The sequence below is a fragment of the Podarcis pityusensis genome (assembly GCF_964106645.2).
Source record: "Podarcis pityusensis genome assembly, chromosome: 3".
NCBI classification, from domain to species: Eukaryota; Metazoa; Chordata; class Lepidosauria; order Squamata; family Lacertidae; genus Podarcis; species Podarcis pityusensis.
The window spans coordinates 19,430,275-19,450,406 of record NC_138026.1 but is presented as its reverse complement, the minus strand read 5'-3'; positions in this window follow the sequence as shown (position 1 = coordinate 19,450,406).

Sequence of the window (20,132 nt, the reverse complement as noted above, 5' to 3'; positions counted from 1 at the left end):
TTTTAAGTTGCTGTCACTTAACACAACATTTGGCCTAGATTAGCAGAAGTCTGTAGTTGATCCTAGGATGTGTTGAAGCCGGTAAACAACAAAGAAGAAAGATTGTGATTATACTATGGATATGTGCTCCGAAAATAGTGCAAAATTAGTTGCTTACTATCTGCATAATGACCATGTCTCTTATTCAAAATGGGCAGGGGTGAGTAAACATGCGAAAGATTGGGCCACAAAACTAATTTTGTTTCTTTTAGTAGGGGTGAACCCCTAAGGTTGTAGCTCTATGTGCATTCACTTTGGAGTCTCACAGAATTAAATTTGATTTACTTCTATGTAGACATGATTGCACCGTAAATATGCCTATGAATGAAAATCTCAGTCCACCACCTTCTGAATGACCCCAAAAGGATCCCCCCCAATACAAAATATCTGCAGCTTTAAAAGGTTATTGTGTGACCAGGCATGACAGCCCCAGCCCCCAGGGAATGTGGAAAAAGGAAACAAAGACTCTGACAATGTTATGGAATTAAAATTAGGCCACAGCCTTATTAAACTTCTGAATGTAAGAAGACCTTGGCTTAGGCCTTGGGCGTGTATTCCTCCCAGCCCCAAAGCCGAGGGGAACTGGGGCTCATCAGGGTAAATGGGATATGGGGGTGCTCTGTGCGACATAAGTGTAGGCAGGCAGCCGAACCCATATCCCCACACGCGGGGTAGTTCACGGACAACCTTTCAGCGTATGGCCAGTGACACCCATTTATGTAACCCCTTTAAGAGGGGACCCTGGAATTGCCGCCACAGGGGGGTGAGTCACCACTTCACACACACGCACACCCCATTATAGGGAACTAAAGGATTCCACCCATGGCCATAACCACCAAAGTTGTGACGAATTGCTACGGGGAAGACAACACCTGCCAATGCAGGAAAATTTATTCCCAGTCCTTCAACAGCAACCAGTCAAAGACCATAGCAGTGTCCACTAAACAGGAAGAAAAAGTTAACCTGTAAACAAGAAACATTAAGAAAGGGAAGGTAGGGAGGGTGAATCTCCAGAGCTGGCTAATACTGGCTCCTCCCCCTATTTATAATGAGTCTGGCCCCACTTCCCAGGAAACGAAACTTAAAGCTGAGGCTGGGCATGAACCTCTGAATAATACACTGAGAAGCAGGCCAGCCCCCTTCTACTAGCAAGGGAACTGTAGCACCACACGCAATCCCGCAAAAGGCACCCACAATATAGTGTGAGTGCTCATTGTTTTTGCAATGCAAAGTTCTTTGCACCCAAATGTTTCTTTCCCCCCTGTGTGCTCTGTGTGTCTGTGTGGAAAATCTCACCTTTTCTTATTCTTAAAAACGTACAGAGAATTGTCATGTGGGGTTTAGAGCCATGGGAGCTCAAATCTACGGCGTGGGCATGCAGTCTCACTCAAAGAGAAGGCAGTGCCAAACGCATAATATCCCCAAGTGAGATGGGAGGTCCTAATAGGATTGAGAACAGATGGAGAACTGATTAGAAATTTTCATTTGCTAATTGTGTAACCCTGCCTCCGGTTGAGAACATTGGGCCAGCGAGTCTTCAGAGTGCCAACCTCTGCTCACATTTATAGCAAAGGCTCTTTTCCCTTTTTTCCAGTCCAAATCCTTGGAGTCACGCCAAGGCTACAAGGGAAAGGATTTGACTCAGCTTCTAATGGCACATAGCTGTAAGGCCTCTTTGATCTCAGTGCACCTAGGACTGTCTGTCCACAAATGCCTGAAAAATGATTGTGTAATATTTGCAGCATAATGATGTCCTTTTTACAAATTGATCAGGTGGATGCCAGTAATCTGCAGCCCTCAAAACAATTCTGCAATGTTTGCTTTGTTGACCTCTGCACGATTTCCGAATCACATGAAGCCCTTGCAGCTGGGGCTCGGAGAAGGCTTTCCAACTTGTTCCCAACGACCACTGTGTAAATGCCAGCAGAGACCCTCTGTTGTAATTAACCCAGATTCTTTACAATATCCAGTTACACAGGCATAATCCATGAATATTCATGGACAAAGAGTTTGAATTAGGAACACTCATGAATAAGTCATTTGCTCGGAAAACAGGCTTACCGTATGTTCTTTTCCATGGCTTCTATGAATTACCCGGCGGTATTACAATTTGTAATATTAGTTGCTATCATAAAGTTTATCTTTCAGGTTTTCATTTCCAGCTGTGACTAAAGCACTATGGAAAAGATGCAACATTTCCCCCCCCCCCTTTCTTCTTACACACCTAGAAGGTAAAATGCAAGGCTGCATATTTAATGGAGAATGGTGAGAGCCAATTGGTGGTCAACATGAAGCTTCAAACCTAGCAGATGGCTCTGACCAATCACTGTAAGGTATACCTGTGCTCCAGGAGATAGGAAGATTTGAGAAAAGACAATACTGGTACCTGTAACGACCCTAGGACCAGACTCCACTCCATCAGGGGATGAGGCCAGAGATTCAGAGTGGAAGAGATACCGGTATATAAGCAACCAGAAACATTTGCACTAGAGTAGCCCATATTGCCAGTGCTTCTCTTGCTTGAGGATGGCTCATTGACTCCCTCTGACCCTGAGAACTCCAGCTCACCACAATCTTCTCTACCTATTAGAAGTGATGGGCCCCTTTAAACAAAGATCTTTTCTCACCCAAGGCAGAACTGGTTATTGAAAAAGAATTTCAGCTCCTACTTAAAGCACAGTTTGATGATGTCACTTTTACATGTCTTCACTGATAAGTCCATTCCACCCCCTTTCAGCATTAATCCTTGATTGTTTTATTTTTTAAAATGCACAAAAAAATCTCACTTAAATGCATATCTTCAAATATTTCCCCCCGCAAAGTTGTAAACATCTCTAAACATATGTTCTCTCCAAATACACATTTTAAAATGCAGCGCAATGCCTTTTTTTGAGCTGAAAACTGCATCACAAAATTTGGAGAAATACAACACCCTGAAGGATAACTACGTTCTGACCTACAGATCAGTTGGTGTGGTGGAGGGGTTGCAGATCAGGTCAGTTTATGGTGAAATTTGCAAATATTTAGGATGCCGCAAGTTAGGTCCTAGTTTTAAGTGACCTGCTTTGTTTCATGCTAGTTCTAAATGCTTTATTGTTATATGTTTATTTTATTGTGAGTCGCTTTGAGAGGCAGCCTTTCCTGAAAAGTGGTACAGAAGCCCAATAAAACAGAATAAGTATGCAAAATAAAGATAGAATTATTCAAGCATCCCTAGAAAGAAGACAGGTATCTTTTAATGCAGTGAAGGTACATAGGAAATGAGAGGCCCACACAATAGAGGGAGGATCTTACCTGGGAATCCTCACTTGGCTCCAGAGCTTCTCCCACCCTACCCACCCTCAGTTAATGTCTTCCTTTGCAGGTTAACTTTTCTTCATAGGTTTTGCAGGTTAACTTTTCTTCACAGGTATGTGGGTGCTGCTACGATAAGGTCGCTGTTAAAGGGCCGGAAAGGAATTTCCCTGCATTGGCAGGTTTCGCCTTTCCCGTAGCAAAACGTCACAACTTTGGCAGTATCAGGCCTTGGGCGGAATCCTTTAGTCCATCTTCCTCTTTGCGGCGGTGATACCAGGGTTCCCCGTTAAAGGGGTTTCTGAAGGGAGGCTTTGACCGTACGCCGAAAGGTCGTCATTGCTCTCCCCTGCGGCGGCGGCGTAACGGGGGCGGCTATCTCTGCTTGAACATATGTTCTCCAGAGCCGGCCCATCCCCCCCCCACACTGGATAACCCTGAAGCTCCCTAGGTCCCTGGCTGGGGACTGGGGAGGGAGAACGCCCAATGCCTGAGCCAAGGTCTACCCACATTTGAAATTTAATAAAGTTGTGACCAATTTAATCCCATAGCACGTTGTCTTGAGTCGTTATTCCACACGATGGGGGGGACCGCTCGGGATCTGGGGACTCCGCCTGTCCACGCAAAGAAAGAATCTTCATTTTTTAAAATATAGTTCAACCTATTTCTCGGAAGCTCACTTGGTTATTTCAAGTAGCAACAAACTTCTTTTTTAAATGACCTAAAACTACCTTGAAAGGTAGGAATGGTTTCAGACCAGGGAATAAGGAGTTCTTTCCCCCACAGCTTCAGAATTGAAGTCATGAAGTAGAAATTTTAAAGAAAAATTAATAGGTTAATGCTATACAATTCTCTTGCATTTTTTTTCCTTGGCGTATATACATAGCATAAAATTTTAAAGGGTGTAATAAAAAGTATGTGTGATTCTAAAGATTGTAATATTCCCTACTGAGAACTGCTATTTTATGTGTGCTATACATTCCCGGGCTCAGAAACCTACTGAAAAGCCTTATATGGCTGATTAGATGGTCCACTAAACTTCCGAAGCAACAGCATCATAAATGGATTTTTACGACTCTGTAGTATTCAAAGTGTGGGCTCTAAAATAAAAGTAATACATCAGAATGTAGAGGTGGAAAATAAAGGTTATGGACAAATATGAAAACAATGAATGATACAGCGTGTTCTCACTAAAGGAGAGCACGTGTTGCGGATGGGGCCGGACAAAGCACCCTGCAATGACTAGGCAGGTTGGAATAAATGGGGCCTAGTGCTGGTTGGTGTTGTGTTGCTGGGGAAAATTTGTTGTTGCAATTTTAGGGGTGGGATCAGAGGATATTTAAGCAGGGTCCACAGCAGGCTACTTTCTCTTTTACTGTGGACATCGGATCACCCACCCGCCCTCCCTTGTTGGGGCTTGCGCTTTGACCTTGCTTTGCCTGTCATGGGGTCGTCCGCATTGGTGCGGGGGCCTGGTAGGAATTTTTCCATTTGGCTGATTAGTGTGTGCCATTTGGGTTTTGCCTACTACTTAGCAAATCGTCACAACTTGTAAGGTTGGCGGTTAGGCATTGGTTAAATTGGTTGGTGGAGGGGTATGGATTGGCTGTGCCTGCCCCTCCAATGCTGGTGCTGCACGGGAATTCCGTTAAAGGAATTCAGGGGCTTACCATCCTTTCGTCCAAACCCCTGGAATCGGGTTTGGGCCGTGTAAGCCCCTAGGAGCATGCAGGGAGAAGCTGAGGGTCTGTGTCGCAGCTCCAGTCATCCCTGAACTTGTTCCTCCACACTGGCTTTCGCTGGAATCCGGGAGCCAGTGCTGTCCCCAATGTGGGGGGGGGGGGGACAGATAGTCATAACCAATGCCTAAGCAACCACTCACAATTTGTATGATAATAAAGTTGTGGCCAAAATTATGCCAAAAACCTTAAACAAAAATTATGTGTGATGTGTGAGTTATTGGGGTAAGGGTGTTTTGGGGGACCTCAGCACGCAAATACATACTCCTCAACCTGCTGGTTTCTTTTGAGCATTAATGCTAGAATATGCACTCTCACAACCCACAACTATCCATGTACAGAGCTACTTTTCTATAAAAAGAGGTGCCAGAACTCACCATGAACACCTCCCTCACTCTCTTAGAATGGCAAAGGGACCAGAGAGGTGCCGGAACTGAGTTCCGGAAAGTTCTGGCTGAAATAAAGCCCTGCCCACAGGGCCTTCCTTTTCAGTTCAGGGGAAGGGGCAGTTGGACCCCTGAAATTGGATTATCAAGCAGAATTAGGGTACCCCCTTATGTATTGCCAACAAAGAGGAAATGTCTCACTGAAGAAGATGGCAAAGGAAGTCATAGGGTTGCATAAAATTTGCTCATGCTAATTACATGTGTTTAGAAGCAAATTTGGACATGACGTAGGCTGACATCGTCTGTGGGGTTCTGATTCACACAAGCTGTATGAAAAGAAAACTCAGCGAGGGGGCTCCTGCTTCACAATCGGTGGCCTCACATGATTGTGACACCTGCTTGAGTAGATGCTCTGGTTGTAGAAAGTCCCAGTCGGTTGCACAAAGCTACCCCAATCAGACAGAGGCCTACACTCAAGCTTGCATGCTGGGCTTTCTTTGCACGCAATTGTGCACAACACACAGTCGCTGAAAGAAAGAAATGTGATGTTGGAGATTACACGCACAGCCCTGCTCCTTACTCAGCAGTAGGGAAAAATGGATTGGGATGGCCAGTTCTTGGACTGTTAATCTTCTGACACCAGATTATTTAGGGATGCCCTATGTCCAGAATTTCCCAGACATATCCAGAATACTGGAGCTGGAAGCAGTGTCCAGGTGGAAATCACTAAAAATGCCTGGGAAAATCTGGACGTATGGCAACCCACACGCTCAAAAACAACTTTTCTGTTCGGATTTTCACTGTTTGAAATATGGCAACCCAAGATTACTGAATTTTAAGTAAGTGCCCCCTGCTCTTACTTTCTTCCTTTGCAGATGCCCCTTGCTCAAGCTGTACCTGCCAATGATTGTTTTTTCCGCTTTCAAGCCCAGCTTGAATCCATGCTATGGATGCAAAGGTAGAATCGGGAGTGCACTCTCAGTACACTGCCAATTTTTTTCCTTTCCAGCTGTCATTTGCCGCTCTTCGAATTTGGCACTTTTTTCTGTCACCGCAGGGTGACAGGAAGAAAGCGTCAGATTAAAACAACAACAACAACAACAACAACTGAATTATATCAGCAGCTGGAAAGGAAAGCACTTAGCAATGCCAGGTGATTGACAGGTGGGTGTGGTTTGGGCCAAACCATTCTGTGGGCCAAATGGCTGGAGGTTCCCTATTGTGGCTCTCTGCACTTATGCGTACATCAAAATAATACATGAATAGGCACTGAAAGGAAATTGTTGGGGTGCGGAAGTAAAGGGAGCTTCCTTTTTTTAGTCCATGAGAGAAATGTGTCCCTGAGCTGTCAGAGATTTGGTGGCTCATAAGGCATTCAAATGCAATTCATAGATCTGCATAACAAAATATAAAGAACTCATCCAGTCCATCTCAGAACCCTTTTATTTCTGCAAAGAACAGTAGCTCAACAGCATTATGTGTTCCCCTCTTTTGTCCCGACAGCCATTCCATTTTTGTTGCCTGCTATTCCTTTGCTCATCCCCAAGTCGCAGCTTCTTGCAGTTTGATTGTATTGCTTTCTTCCGATAGCTTTTGTGAGACTCCGGAGTATAATAACTTCACATTGGAGAGCCTGGATTTTTTAAGCTGTTACCTAACAGCGTAGATTTTTATAGGATTACTAAACTTTGTAATTTTATTTCCCTTTGGCAATTAAGCGAATACTGATGTTGATTTCTTCCTCCCCCCACCCACTCCAACCTTGTAGTCAGATGAAATTGGAATCGTGTGTTATATAGTACCAATTTCTGAAAATTAAGGTGGTGTGTGTGTGTGTGTGTCTTTGAATTCCCACATTTCATATCACAAAATCCACCAGAGATTTAGCGCTGATACACTGCTACATAAACTAAAATTTTAAAAGCTAAAATCCTTACGATGTTTGCCACATGTTTTTCCAGGGGAATATTTCACACTTTTAATGAGCGTTAGGTTTCATAACCCAAAAGCTAGCTTTCAAAAATGGAATCTGCTTCTGGTACAGGTAGATACAGGTACACAAAGAGCCATTGCCCAGGGGCCAGGGGCTGGAGAAGGGGAAGACCACTAGGCAAAATAGGTAGTCCCAACTCATCTCTTTTCCATTGCTCCCCCTACTGGATTTTCACACAGTAATTTTCGTTCATCATATACTTTGTTGTTGTTTAGTCGTTTAGTCGTGTCCGACACTTCATGACCCCATGGACCAGAGCACGCCAGGCACTCATGTCTTCCACTGCCTCCCGCAGTTTAGTGAAACTCATGCTGGTAGCTTTGAGAACACTATCCAACCATCTCGTCCTCTGTCGTCTCCTTCTCCTTGTGCCCTCCATCTTTCCCAACATCAGAGTCTTTTCCAGGGAGTCTTCTCTTCACATGAAGTGGCCAAAGTATAGAGTCTCAGCTTCAGGATCTGTCCTTCCAGTGAGCACTCAGGGCTGATTTCCTTCAGAATGGATCGGTTTGATCTTCTTGCAGTCCATGGGACTCTCAAGAGTCTCCTCCAGCACCATAATTCAAAATCATCAATTCTTTGGCGATCAGCCTTCTTTATGGTCCAACTCTCACTTCCCATCACTACTGGGAAAACCATAGCTTTAACTATATGGACCTTTGTTGGCAAGGTGATGTCTCTGCTTCTTAAAATGCTGTCTAGGTTTGTCATTGCTTTTCTCCCAAGAAGCAGGCGTCTTTTAATTTTGTGGCTGCTGTCACCATCTGCAGTGATCATGGAGCCCAAGAAAGTAAAATTTCTCATTGCCTCCATTTCTCCCCCTTCTATTTGCCAGGAGATGATGTGACCAGTGGCCATGATCTTTGTTTTTTTGATGCTGAGCTTCAAACCATATTTTGCACTCTCCTATTTATACGCTATAAGTGGTTAACATAAAAGAATACAAACTATTCATGCTAAAATATTGATAAGGTCAATAGGCTTTGAAAACAAGCAGACATAATAAAAATGATCAAAGTGTAGATAAAATCTACAGGTTGATGAGCACATGGACCATTCGTTTATCAGGATTTCTGCAGCACATGCAGGTCGCATTGAACACACATGTATACTAGGAAAGGTGAGGCTGATTAAATCTGCCTGCAGTAATTGCAAGCTTACATACGAAACCGACAATCGCCACTGCTGGCATGAAAGAGACTCTAAAGAGCAGCATGTGGGAGCTTGATGTATTGTGAAGAACAGTGATCATGCAGGCAGCGACTTGCTGCTCACCAAGTTTGGCCCAAGCCAAATACGTCCGGAATTTCCCAGATGTATCCAGGATTCGTCCGCCTGAAATAGCATCCAGCCAGAATTTTCAGAAATTGGTTAAAATGTCTGGGAAAATCCAGCTGTATGGCAGCCAATATCAGAGGTGTTTGGTTTGGTTTTTTGTTTTTTGAATTCCCCCCCCAAAACCTGGGGGGGGGAGATTTTCCAAAAAAAACCCCAACAACAACTCCTTTTGTGTCCGGATTTTCACTTTTTCAAACTTTTTTTGGCATGGGGGGAACTGCAGGAGAAAAAAACCTATTATAGGATTGATATAGTCACGTACATTAAGCACAGGTGACTTGGCATTTAATTAAATGTTCTCATTTTTACATAGTTTAAGTATATTAGTTGGGATGCGGGTGGCGCTGTGGGTTAAATCACAGAGCCTAGGGCTTGCCAATCAGAAGGTCGGTGGTTTGAATCCCTGCGACGGGGTGAGCTCCAGTTGCTCGGTCCCTGCTCCTGCCCACCTAGCAGTTTGAAAGCACGTCAAAGTGCAAGTAGATAAATAGGTACCTCTCCTGTGGGAAGATAAATGGTGTTTCCGTGCGCTGCTCTGGTTCGCCAGAAGCGGCTTAGTCATGCTGACCACATGACCCGGAAGCTGTACGCTGGCTTCCTCGGCCAATAAAGCGAGATGAGCGCCTCAACCCCAGAGTCGGTCACAACTGGACCTAATGGTCAGGGGTCCCTTTACCTTTAACTAAGTATATTAGTATGTTGGTATGCTGTCTTTCTTTTTTTTTTTGGATCACAGTATTTAGCTGTGAAGGACACACTGTTTAACCTTAGAAAACAAGTTGTTATTGTGACTTTCACGTATTTACATTAATTATTTTGAGGGGAGTGGGGTAAATAGGAAGATTTATTTATTTTTTAATCCACTGGAGGGAAGGGGAGATGTGTCTTATCTGGTGATGCCGATTCCAATTTGCTTCTTCTGTCAAATCACAGAAACAATGAGAAAGTGCTACCAGATCATGTTTAGACATTGTTTTCCCACTCATTAACCTAGCTGCAGCATGCATTATTCAAACTTAGCAATTATCCCATGAAAAATAAATAAGAGTATTCCTATGGGGTGCATTTGCACCTCCAACCTAGCTAATGCATGCAGTCTATAACTAGGTCCGGGGTGGAATGGAGAGGCAGAAAACATAAGTCTTCAGGGAAATATCCTGTTTAAGTATTTCTCCGTCTCTACCATGGCCCCCGGCTGAATTGTTTTAAGCAAATCCAGTAGCTCTGGTAGATAGGACAGCAGCCTCCTCCAGCCTGGCTTTCTGCACACCTACTAGCTGAACTAAGCTTTATCAGCATATAGAGCAAACTGATGTGGTGACAATGTTAAGCTAATCTTAAACAGAAGAGGAAGATTAGCCTACAGAGCTATGAAATCTAGCTTCTGAGGAGACTCTGGTATAGGAAATCCAGATGCCAGGTAAATAAGGGTTACTGTTGGGCAGTGCTTTTTTTCGGGGGGGACACACAGGGGTACACATACCCCTAAACATTTTGTGAATCTTTGTACTTTTGTCCATTCACTGTATTTATATTTCCTGATTTGAACTATAAAATGGTGATTTTCTTGAGTCAAATTGAGAGTGCCCCTAAACATTTCTTTTTTGGGGGGGGAGCACTGCTGTTAGGAAATAATTGGGGGAATTTCCACATTTGTGAGAAACTGCAAAAGAAACAACAGCTAACTTCCTGAATTCAAAGAAAGTGAGGGCTTGACTCACTCTCCAGTCAAAAGAGCCCTCAGCAGAGTTTGAAACAGAAATACGTGTAGTGTTCGCAAAGCAAAATATAGGTTGCTGACATCACCTTGCCAACAAAGGTCCGTATAGTTAAAGCTATGGTTTTCCCAGTAGTGATGTATGGAAGTGAGAGCTGGACCATAAAGAAGGCTGATCGCCAAAGAATTGATGCTTTTGAATTATGGTGCTGGAGGAGACTCTTGCATGGACTGCAAGAAGATCAAACCTCTCTATTCTGAAGGAAATCAGCCCTGAGTGCTCACTGGAAGGAAAGATCCTGAAGCTGAGACTCCAATACTTTGGCCACCTCATGAGAAGAGAAGACTCCCTGGAAAAGACCCTGATGTTGGGAAAGATTGAGGGCACAAGGAGAAGGGGACGACAGAGGACGAGATGGTTGGACAGTGTTCTCGAAGATACCAGCATGAGTTTGACCAAACTGCAGGAGGCAGTGGAAGACAGAAGTGCCTGGCGTGCTCTGGTCCATGGGGTCACGAAGAGTCGGACACGCCTAAAAGACTAAACAACAACAACAAACCTTTAAATGTCTTGGTATTAAGCACTCACAATCGTGCTCCCCACACCTGTACCCCTCTCAGAGTGAATTGACCACAACCTTATGTAAGCTTAAATGCTTTACTTACAGCAATAACAGGTCTTACTCACCCATCATTTGCTGCTACATCAGAAACAATATAGGCAAGGTATTCTTGCTTACAAAATTCAGAAGTTAGTCTCAAACATGTGGTCTGGGGATGGAGTCACAGCATCAGGCAGCTGCTCAGTTACATGGTTCAAAGAGAAGAGAGAAAGAGGAATAGGAAATGACACTTATTTCCTCTTTTCCCAAAGCTGAGGGGGTGTAACCTAGGGCAGATCTGCACTCATGGTTTTTAATGTTAAGGAAGGGTTAATGAATGGTATTTATAACTATAAGGACACAAGACGTCCTACTTTTAATGTTCACAATGTGTTATTCAAATGTGACACCAGAGGCTGCTGCAGAGCAACCAGCGGTAGGAAAAAAGCATTTTGATGAAAGAAACGAAGGTTAAAAAAAACACAATTTAATTTACAAGTATGCCCTGTGATGTCTTAGAATGATATATCTAATATAATTCTAATCAAGTTAAACAGGTTAATGTAGATCCAGCCCTGGTCAAGCCTTCTTTATCAGTTTCTAGCTCTGTGGTTGTTAACCCTTCATTTACTAACTAGCATGGATATGCTAGGCTTGAGTGCAAAATCTCCCACAGTCACCATCTGGTACTAGCAAGTGTCAATTATCTCGGGCCAAAGTTAATGTTTAAATGAGATTCGTATTGATATTTGTTGCAGTCATAGAAGTAGGAGGTGGTGCCAGTGGGAAGATGAGTCTCCTGCCTTGCAATCAGATTCCCTGGGAATGAAGATGAGATAATTTCACATTTGTACACAACATATTAAAATGGGCACGAATGCAAAAGCAAGTGATTAAATATTTTATAATTGTGAAATATATTGCTCAAGAAGGGTTCCCACTCATGATGGACTTTCATAAAAATAATTCTTTATGTAATAAAATTTCCTATGGAAAGTGTTTGCCCACCCCTTTCTTTGTACCTCTGCAGGACTTTCTGAAGGTCCAATGCGTCAAGAAAGCTAGGTGGACAGAGAAGGCAACTTCCTCTGTTATTCCATGGATTTATAGTGGTCTCCCCTCCAGACTACACTGTGGAGGCTTGTAGCAGTTGATAGCCCCCTCCTCCACAAATTTGTCTAATCAGAGCTTTTTTTCCCAACCGGAACTCACTGGAACTCAATTCTGCCCATTATAAGAGAGGGATGGAGGTGTTTATGATGAGTTCTGGCACCTATTTTTCTAGAAAAAATTCACTGTGTCTAATCCTCTTTTGAAACCATCATCTGTAGGTTGGTAGCCATCACTGTTTTGTATGGATGCAAATTCATATTTTAACTATGCACTGAGAATCCTCCGGAAAAATAATCTCTCAAAGGACCTGTTGATGGCATTTTACCATTGTACTGTTGAGAGTGTAGTAACTTATGGACTGTGTGTGTGGTTTGGGAGCTGCACGGTCAGGGAAAAACCAATGCTGTCCAAGGTTGTAAAGACTGCGGAGAGAATAATTGGGTGCACTCTTCCCACCTTGGATCAAATCTATGCTTCCAGGTGCCATAAGAAAGCTGCAGAGATAATGCAGGACAGTGTGCACCCCGGAAATGATTTCTTTCAGCTTCTGCCTTCTGGAAGAAGGTACAGGGTTATAAAGACTAGGACTAGCCACCTGAGAAACAGTTTCTATCCAAATGCGATTTTGGTTTTAAACACAGTGTAAGGTAGTCTCTGTGTGAGTGTATTGTATTTAATGATGGGGTATCAGAGTTTTTAGGGGCTAACCAGGTTGGGATAGTTGGGATAGCAGGCTTGTTGGTTTTTGAATGTCTGATGTAGATTTTTTCCATTTCGTTGTTCTGTATGGGACAATGGCAATAAAGATTATCAATGAAGAAATACTTTCTTTCATCTGTCCCAAATTTATCCCGAACATTCACCTCCATGAATTCTATTGTTCATTGTTGTGGCTTGGGGTGATTGACCATTTGGGTCCATTCCAGCTCTACAGTTCTGTGATTCTATGAGAGATATGTGTGTTTCTCTCTCCACTTTTTCTATTCCATGCATACTTTTATAAACGTCTATCATGTCATCTTTTCTTCTTGTCTTTTCTTAAAGCTAAAAAGTTTCCAGTGCCACAACATTTCCTCATAGGGACGTCTCTCAATCCCCTTGATCTTTTCAGTCGTCTTTTTCTGCATTAATAGGTATGCAGCTATCAATAAGGTGTATGAACATTGGAGTTCACTCTGAACTTCCCATTAAAAGAAACTGGGGATCCATCATTGTCCATATGAGTCCTTTCCACATACTGTATTCTCAGGATTAAATTGACTTCAAACATGTTTATTTTTAGTGACCTGTCTGTGACCAGCAGTTGCTGGGGTGGTTGGAAAGGGGATGTCATAATTAGCAGAAGCATCCCACAGCGGGCTTGATGGCTTGTATCTAGTGGAAACCTGATGTTAAGTGCAAATGTCTCTATTGGGTCTCAGCTCATTCCCTGCAGGGTGTTTGTTCATATCATAAGATCTCCACAGTTTAACATGATTTAGCACTGCAGTCCTTGCTAAAGGAAGGGGAGCGCACACATATGAGAGAATCAGAAAAAGAGAGAGTGCAGACAGACCTGGAGATATGAAAGCTGATAATGGACAAGTTAAAAATAGGCAGGTAGTGTCAAGAGCTGTCTGAGGATACAGGAATGGCTGAGTTTGTGAGCTGGCCAGGAATAAGCTATGGAGACTATACTGGTAGAATTGACAGACCTCCAGGCCTGACTTGGAATCTCCAGGTTTGCTTGTCCTCCTCCTGGTTGCTGATGGGGCTTGAACTCCAGGTGAGTAAGAGTGTCTGTTTTCTACATGTATTCCCTCTCTCTCTCTCTCTGACTGTGTTTGCAGCTTGCAAGCTTCATCCCAGCAGGAGCTGGTTGCAAATTGTTGCATAGTCTCTAGGTGGACGGGGGTCTGCTACCTCAGACCCTCCAAGCACCCCTATTTTCCAGGGACATCCTGCTTTTCCTTAGAATGTCCCTATTTTCAGCAGAGAAATTTTGGAAGGTATGGAATAGGATGTCGCTATTTTCATTGGAGAAATGTTGGCGAGCATGGAGTTATCCGACCCCTGGGACATCTGAAGGGAATTCTGTATAGGGAAGTTTTTTTAAAAAAAGTTTGATGTTTTATTATTATTTTTATATATGTTGGAAGCTGCCCAGAGTAGCTGGGGCAGTCCAGTAAGATGTGTGGAGTATAAATAGTAAAATTATCATTATGGAATGGGACATCCCTATTTTCATCAGAGAAATGTTGGAGGGTATTCTCTTTTCTGCAGACCTTCCAAGTGTCCCTATTTTCCAGGGACAGTCAAGAACTTACAGAAGTCATCCCGGTTTCTGATCTGATTCCAGAATGTCCTGCTTTTCCTTAGGACACCCCTATTTTCATCAGAGAAATGTTGGTGAGTATAGAGTTATGCAATCCCCAGCCAGGGAGATAAGTAACTATACAACCTTTAGAAGACATCTGAAGGCAGCTCTGTATAGGGAAGTTTTTTTAAATGTTCAGTGTTAGATTATGTTTTTACATATGTTGGAAGTCACCCAGAGTGGCTGGGGAAACCCAGCCAGATGGGCAGGGTAGAGCTGCCACCTTTCTGAGTAGACATACTGGACAAGACAAAAAAATAACCTGCCCTGATAATAAGGCAGATTGCTATGTTCTACCTCTGCCTACCCATTTGGGGCCTACGGAAGAAGCAGGACTGCAAATCAAGATCAGCCATACTCTGTAGTTATTGTTGTGCTGAGCCTCTGTTAAAGGAAGATTGGGTGTTGTTGCTTGAGAACAACCAAAAATATGAAATCTTATCAAGATCCATGCTGCAAACCCTATTGTTCTATTCACTCTATTAATGTCAGAGAGCAACACATGTAGTTCTGCAAATTGAAACTGACTGTATGAGCCCTAAGAATAACCCAAGGCGCAAATCAGTAGAGAGAAGCGGGTGGCAGGGAGGAGAGATAGACAATCTCTCTCATTACTTTGCTCTAAAAATCCTAATTAATCCCAAAAGGGGTTTTCTTTTGGGGTGGGGTGTGCTATAAAATCAGGTAGAGAAGGTACAGAATTTTTTTTGGCATGCAGACAATGTGAAAAGTAGGACGGTGACAAGAAAGGATCTGCAAAGGATGCTAGCCTTTATTCTAAAGTGAAATATTTATAAATCTGGAGACATATCCTTCCCTAAAACAGGTACATAATGCATTGTTTAATACATTTTTCTAATTGAGTTTAGCCTTGTAAAATAATACAATTGCAGCAGAACTTCGGCACGGAGGGAGAAACCGTACATCATTAGCAAGATTATTAATATTTCACAACAATGTGATTAATACTTCTTTTTCTTTTTAAAAAAAATTCCAAGTGTAATAATAATCAGAATGTCTCGAGGGAATGGACACCTCGTAATGCAGGTAATTTAAACTTGATGTCTGATTGTATGCATTTTACTGAAGTAGCCTTATTTATTTTGTTACTTACACCTTGCATATTTAGGACAACTTTCTCTCTCTTTTGCCCACACCTCCAAGAGTTCATTTCGTCTCAGGTCCAATGCATTCAACTCTTTTGGGGCATGAACAATTTGGGCTTAGTAGATCTGTGCACTGAGATGCAGTTATGCGTCTCAGGACAAGGGTCAGTCGCTTAGCTCAATCAGGGTCCAAAAAGATAGGATCAGGGAAATGAAGGGCTTGTCCACAGCTCCATTTTCCCTCAGGTAAACCCAGGGTTCACTGCTGAAGAAAACCAAATTGCAATCAGATTTCCCGCAGATTGCCATTTGATCTGGTTCAGTGGTAAAGAGATAGTTTTCCAGCAGAAAGCTGCAGGGCAAACACGATACCACTCTGCCCTATGCAGTGGTGTAGCATGGTTTGCCGGTGCCTGGGGTAGGTGGGTGCGCTGGGGGGCTGGGCATAGAGGGTGAATGAAGCCTGCCATTCCAGCCCAGCCCTCGCTGCCACCAGAGCGACCCTCCACCAGAGCCAAGCAGGCCGTTGCTACTCTAGACAGTCAATATTTTGCAGGAGGGACTCAAGCACATATAGGTACTCCAGGTTGGTGCATTAAAAGTGGGCTGAAGATCATGAGATATTAGTCAAATCAAAAATTAAAAAAGGAATGGAAATGTTTCAAAGATTGCCGTATTTTTCGCTCTATAAGACGCACCAGATCATAAGATGCACCTAGTTTTTGGAGGAGGAAAACAAGAAAAAAAATATTCTGAATCTCAGAAGCCAGAACAACAAGAGGGATCGCTGCGCAGTGAAAGCAGCGGTCTCTCTTGCTGTTCTGGCTTCTGGGATAGCTGTGCAGCCTGCATTCACTCCATAAGATGCACACACATTTCCCCTTACTTTTTAGGAGGGAAAAAGTGAGTCTTATAGAGCAAAAAATACGGTATATGTTAAAATATTGTTCTAAGAAAGATATACTAATATGCCTAGAATAAAAATGTAAAGTATGTCTATGAATTGGAAAAGAGAAGAGATAAAAGAAATACAAAGTATGATACATTTGGAGAATGCAAAGATAAATGTGGAAATAGAGATTTAAAGAAGTCGAATTGTGGCGGAGGGAAGCTGTGGGTGGGGGGGAGTATTATATGATAAGTATGACATATTTGTTTTCAATGTTTTTGGATTGTTTTCACTCTTGTTTTCCTTTTTTTGTTTTGTTTTGTTTTTTTTCTGTATTATTTAAACAAAAAATAAATAAACATGAAAAAGACGGATCTTGGGACTTCCGGGTTAGCGCCATCGGCGAATGGCGGAGTTCCTCCGACCGGAGGAACTGGCTCCATGGAAACTGGGTCTTCCCGCCGCGGCGAAGGTGGGGACCCACTAGAAATCCCAGGCGGAGGAAGCCTGGGAACGTGGGGTTCGGCAGGGCACCAGGAGCTCTACTCACCGGGAACCCCATTTTGGGGCTCCAGAGTGAAGTGGGGTGAGCGGCGCGGTGCTGCGAACTGATTGCTACTTTCACGGAGTGAAGCCGCACAGCCATTGCCGGAGAGCGCTGACTTTTTCCTGTGGACAATTGGATTTAAAACAAGTACCCGTGAGTAGAAACGGAAAATTGGATCAAGAAATATCTTAATTTGGCACCGAAGCGGGAAGGTTCAAAACAGGAAGTCCACCTTCCGCTTTTTGTATATAGACTGAAGCAAAAACCTTGTAAGCTAAAGCCTGGAAAGTCGTTTAAAAAGTCTAAATTTTCTTCATTTATAACTACTGAAACCCCCTTGGAAGCAGGAGAAAAGGGGGGGGGGGACTTTGTTTAACGCCTGCAGGAGAGGGAGTGAAGAAAGATAAGTTTCCACCGTCTCTAACCTGGGAACGGGGTGTCAGAGACAGAAATTGTTGGAGAGGTTCATTGACTGTGAATGGTATACTTTGACAGATAGCTAAAGAAGAGAGAATAAACTGATTCCAATGTTGCCTTTTGCATTCTAAAGAAACAAAATATCTGAAAAATGAAAGTAATTTTCCTTTGTTGGACTTGCCTTAAAAAAATGGATACAAATAGAAATTGTCTCCTCTAGAGGGAGCTTGCTAAATTGTTGCTGCAGTCTACTTGAGGACTCTACAGCTGTGAGATTAAGATCGTGGGACCAGTCCTTTTTGACCTTGATTAAATATGAGCTGGGAGGAAGTTTTGGTGCTTGCTTTATGCAAGACAAGTGCCTTGTTGGAACAGATGCATGAGAAGATGGATTTGATGAATGAGAAAATTGATTTGATGACTGTTGTGGTTAATAACTGTGGACAAACAGGGAATATTGATACAGAAACCATTCAGGGACCAACTCAGGAACCTGTACTGACTGGGCAAGTGCAGAAGATAATGGAGGAGGTTGCGGTTGCACCTCAAACAATACAAATGGAGAGACCCGAGGTCCTACAGGAGCATAAGCCGCTGTCTTTGAAGATTGAAGTTGGAGTGGGCCAGGGGGAGTCTGGAGCTGAGGAGGTTCTTAACTTTGGAGAGACCTTGAAATATGCTTTTAAATATTTTTTTGGATTACATTGATGACTGTGGGGAGTGGGACTGTGGGGAATGGGCTGGTTTGATGAAGGGAGACGGAGATAATTTTGGGTTGGAATCCCCCAGAGACCTACTCCTCAATGAGAAAGGAAAGAAATTAAGAAAGAGAGCAACAAAAGACAAGGAAAAGGGCAAGTATAAACAAGAAGAAAAAGATCTGCAGAAGGGACATGGAAGAGACTTAAGGGCCTTGGACATAAGATTGAAACATTTTAAAATTAATGAATGTTAGAAGGATGCTGGAAAGAAGTTATATGACTTTAGTTGAAATGTTATAAAGAATTAAGTATGAATAGACTGACAATGGGTAAAGGTTAAACTTAAGGTTAAATTGCGTTAAGATAAATTATGGAACTAAATTTGAGAAAGAGAGAAAGGACTTGCTGGAACAGTCAATTGAACTAGAATACAAAAAAGGAGGTGTGAGGAAGTCGAGGAAATAAGCAAATGAAAGATAAGGATATGAAAATACGGGGTTTTTCTTTTTAGTTCTTTTTTCTTTTTCCCCCTTCTATTTTCTTTTTTTAAAGGTGTGTGTTTTTTAAATGTTTCTGTGTTTTTTTTCTGTTTTAATGTTTTGATGTACTGTTGATGTTTTGTATTATTGTATTTCCTTTTGTTTTTGAGGTCTTGCAATTGTCTATTGCTTGTATTCCTTTTTCCCCCTTTTCTCTCTCTTTGTAATATTTAAACTCTAATAAATATCTTTTTTTAAAAAAGAAAAAGACGGATCTTTTATTTGCCAAAAAATAAAAGTGGGCTAAAGTGCTCTATAATCCTACGGTAAGAAATGCACCCCCCCCCCCAAAAAAAAGACACAGACTAATGGTGTTTTGGAACGTGATAGGGAAATGCGTTGCAAAATGTGGTGCGAATGAATGATTGACAAGAAGGCAAGCAAATGCCCAGCAAGCAAATTTGGATGAATGCTCGTTGTCAGGTAACTGCCTGTAAACAAATTGGAACAAATGCTAAATAAAGACCAGGTGACCATGTAAGCTTTGTGGAAACAATTCAGGATGAATGCTGAATGAGTAAGCAGGTCAACTTTTGTTCAGCAGCCAGAATGCAGCTGAAGACCTGTTGCTTCTTTTTTTAAAAAAAATAATATTTATTAAAGTTTCAAAAAAAGATTACATTGATAAGAAAAAGAAAAGTAGAGAAAAGAAAAATACAAAATACAAAAAAAACAATTAAAAACAATTCTATCTTTTCATCACTTATCTTTCATTTACTTATTTCCTGGACCTCCTTATGCCTCCCTTTTTTGTATTCCAGTTCAATTTATTAGTTCAGCAATTCCTTTCCCTCCTTATTTTATCCTAATCTTTAATCTTAATATATTATAGCATTAAGTTTTGACCTATTGAAAGTCCAATTTTTCCATATTCTTTTACCATTACAGCTAGAAACCACTTAACTTCAATCCAACATCATTCTAACATTCATTAATTTTGCAATATTTCTGTAAATAGGCTTTAAATTTCTTCCAATCTTCTTTCACCGACTCTTCTCCCTGGTCTCGGATTCTGCCAGTCATTTCCGCCAATTCCATGTAGTCCATCATTTTCATCTGCCATTCTGAAGACCTGTTGCTTCTGGGCTTCATGAGAACATTTGGAGGGCCACTGTGACAAAGTGGACATTGAACTAGAGGAACTTTTAGTCTGATCCAATGTGGCATTTCTTAAATTCTTACGAAACTTGTCAAGAATTGTTTTGTTTTTTCATTATTATAGCCTGTCTAGAGATGCCATGAGTTTTTCTGCCATTCACAGCGTAGTCATTAATCACAACTCATCTCAGCACAGTGGTACCCTGGGTTATAAATACCTCGGATTACAAACACTTCGGGTTACAGACTCCACTAACC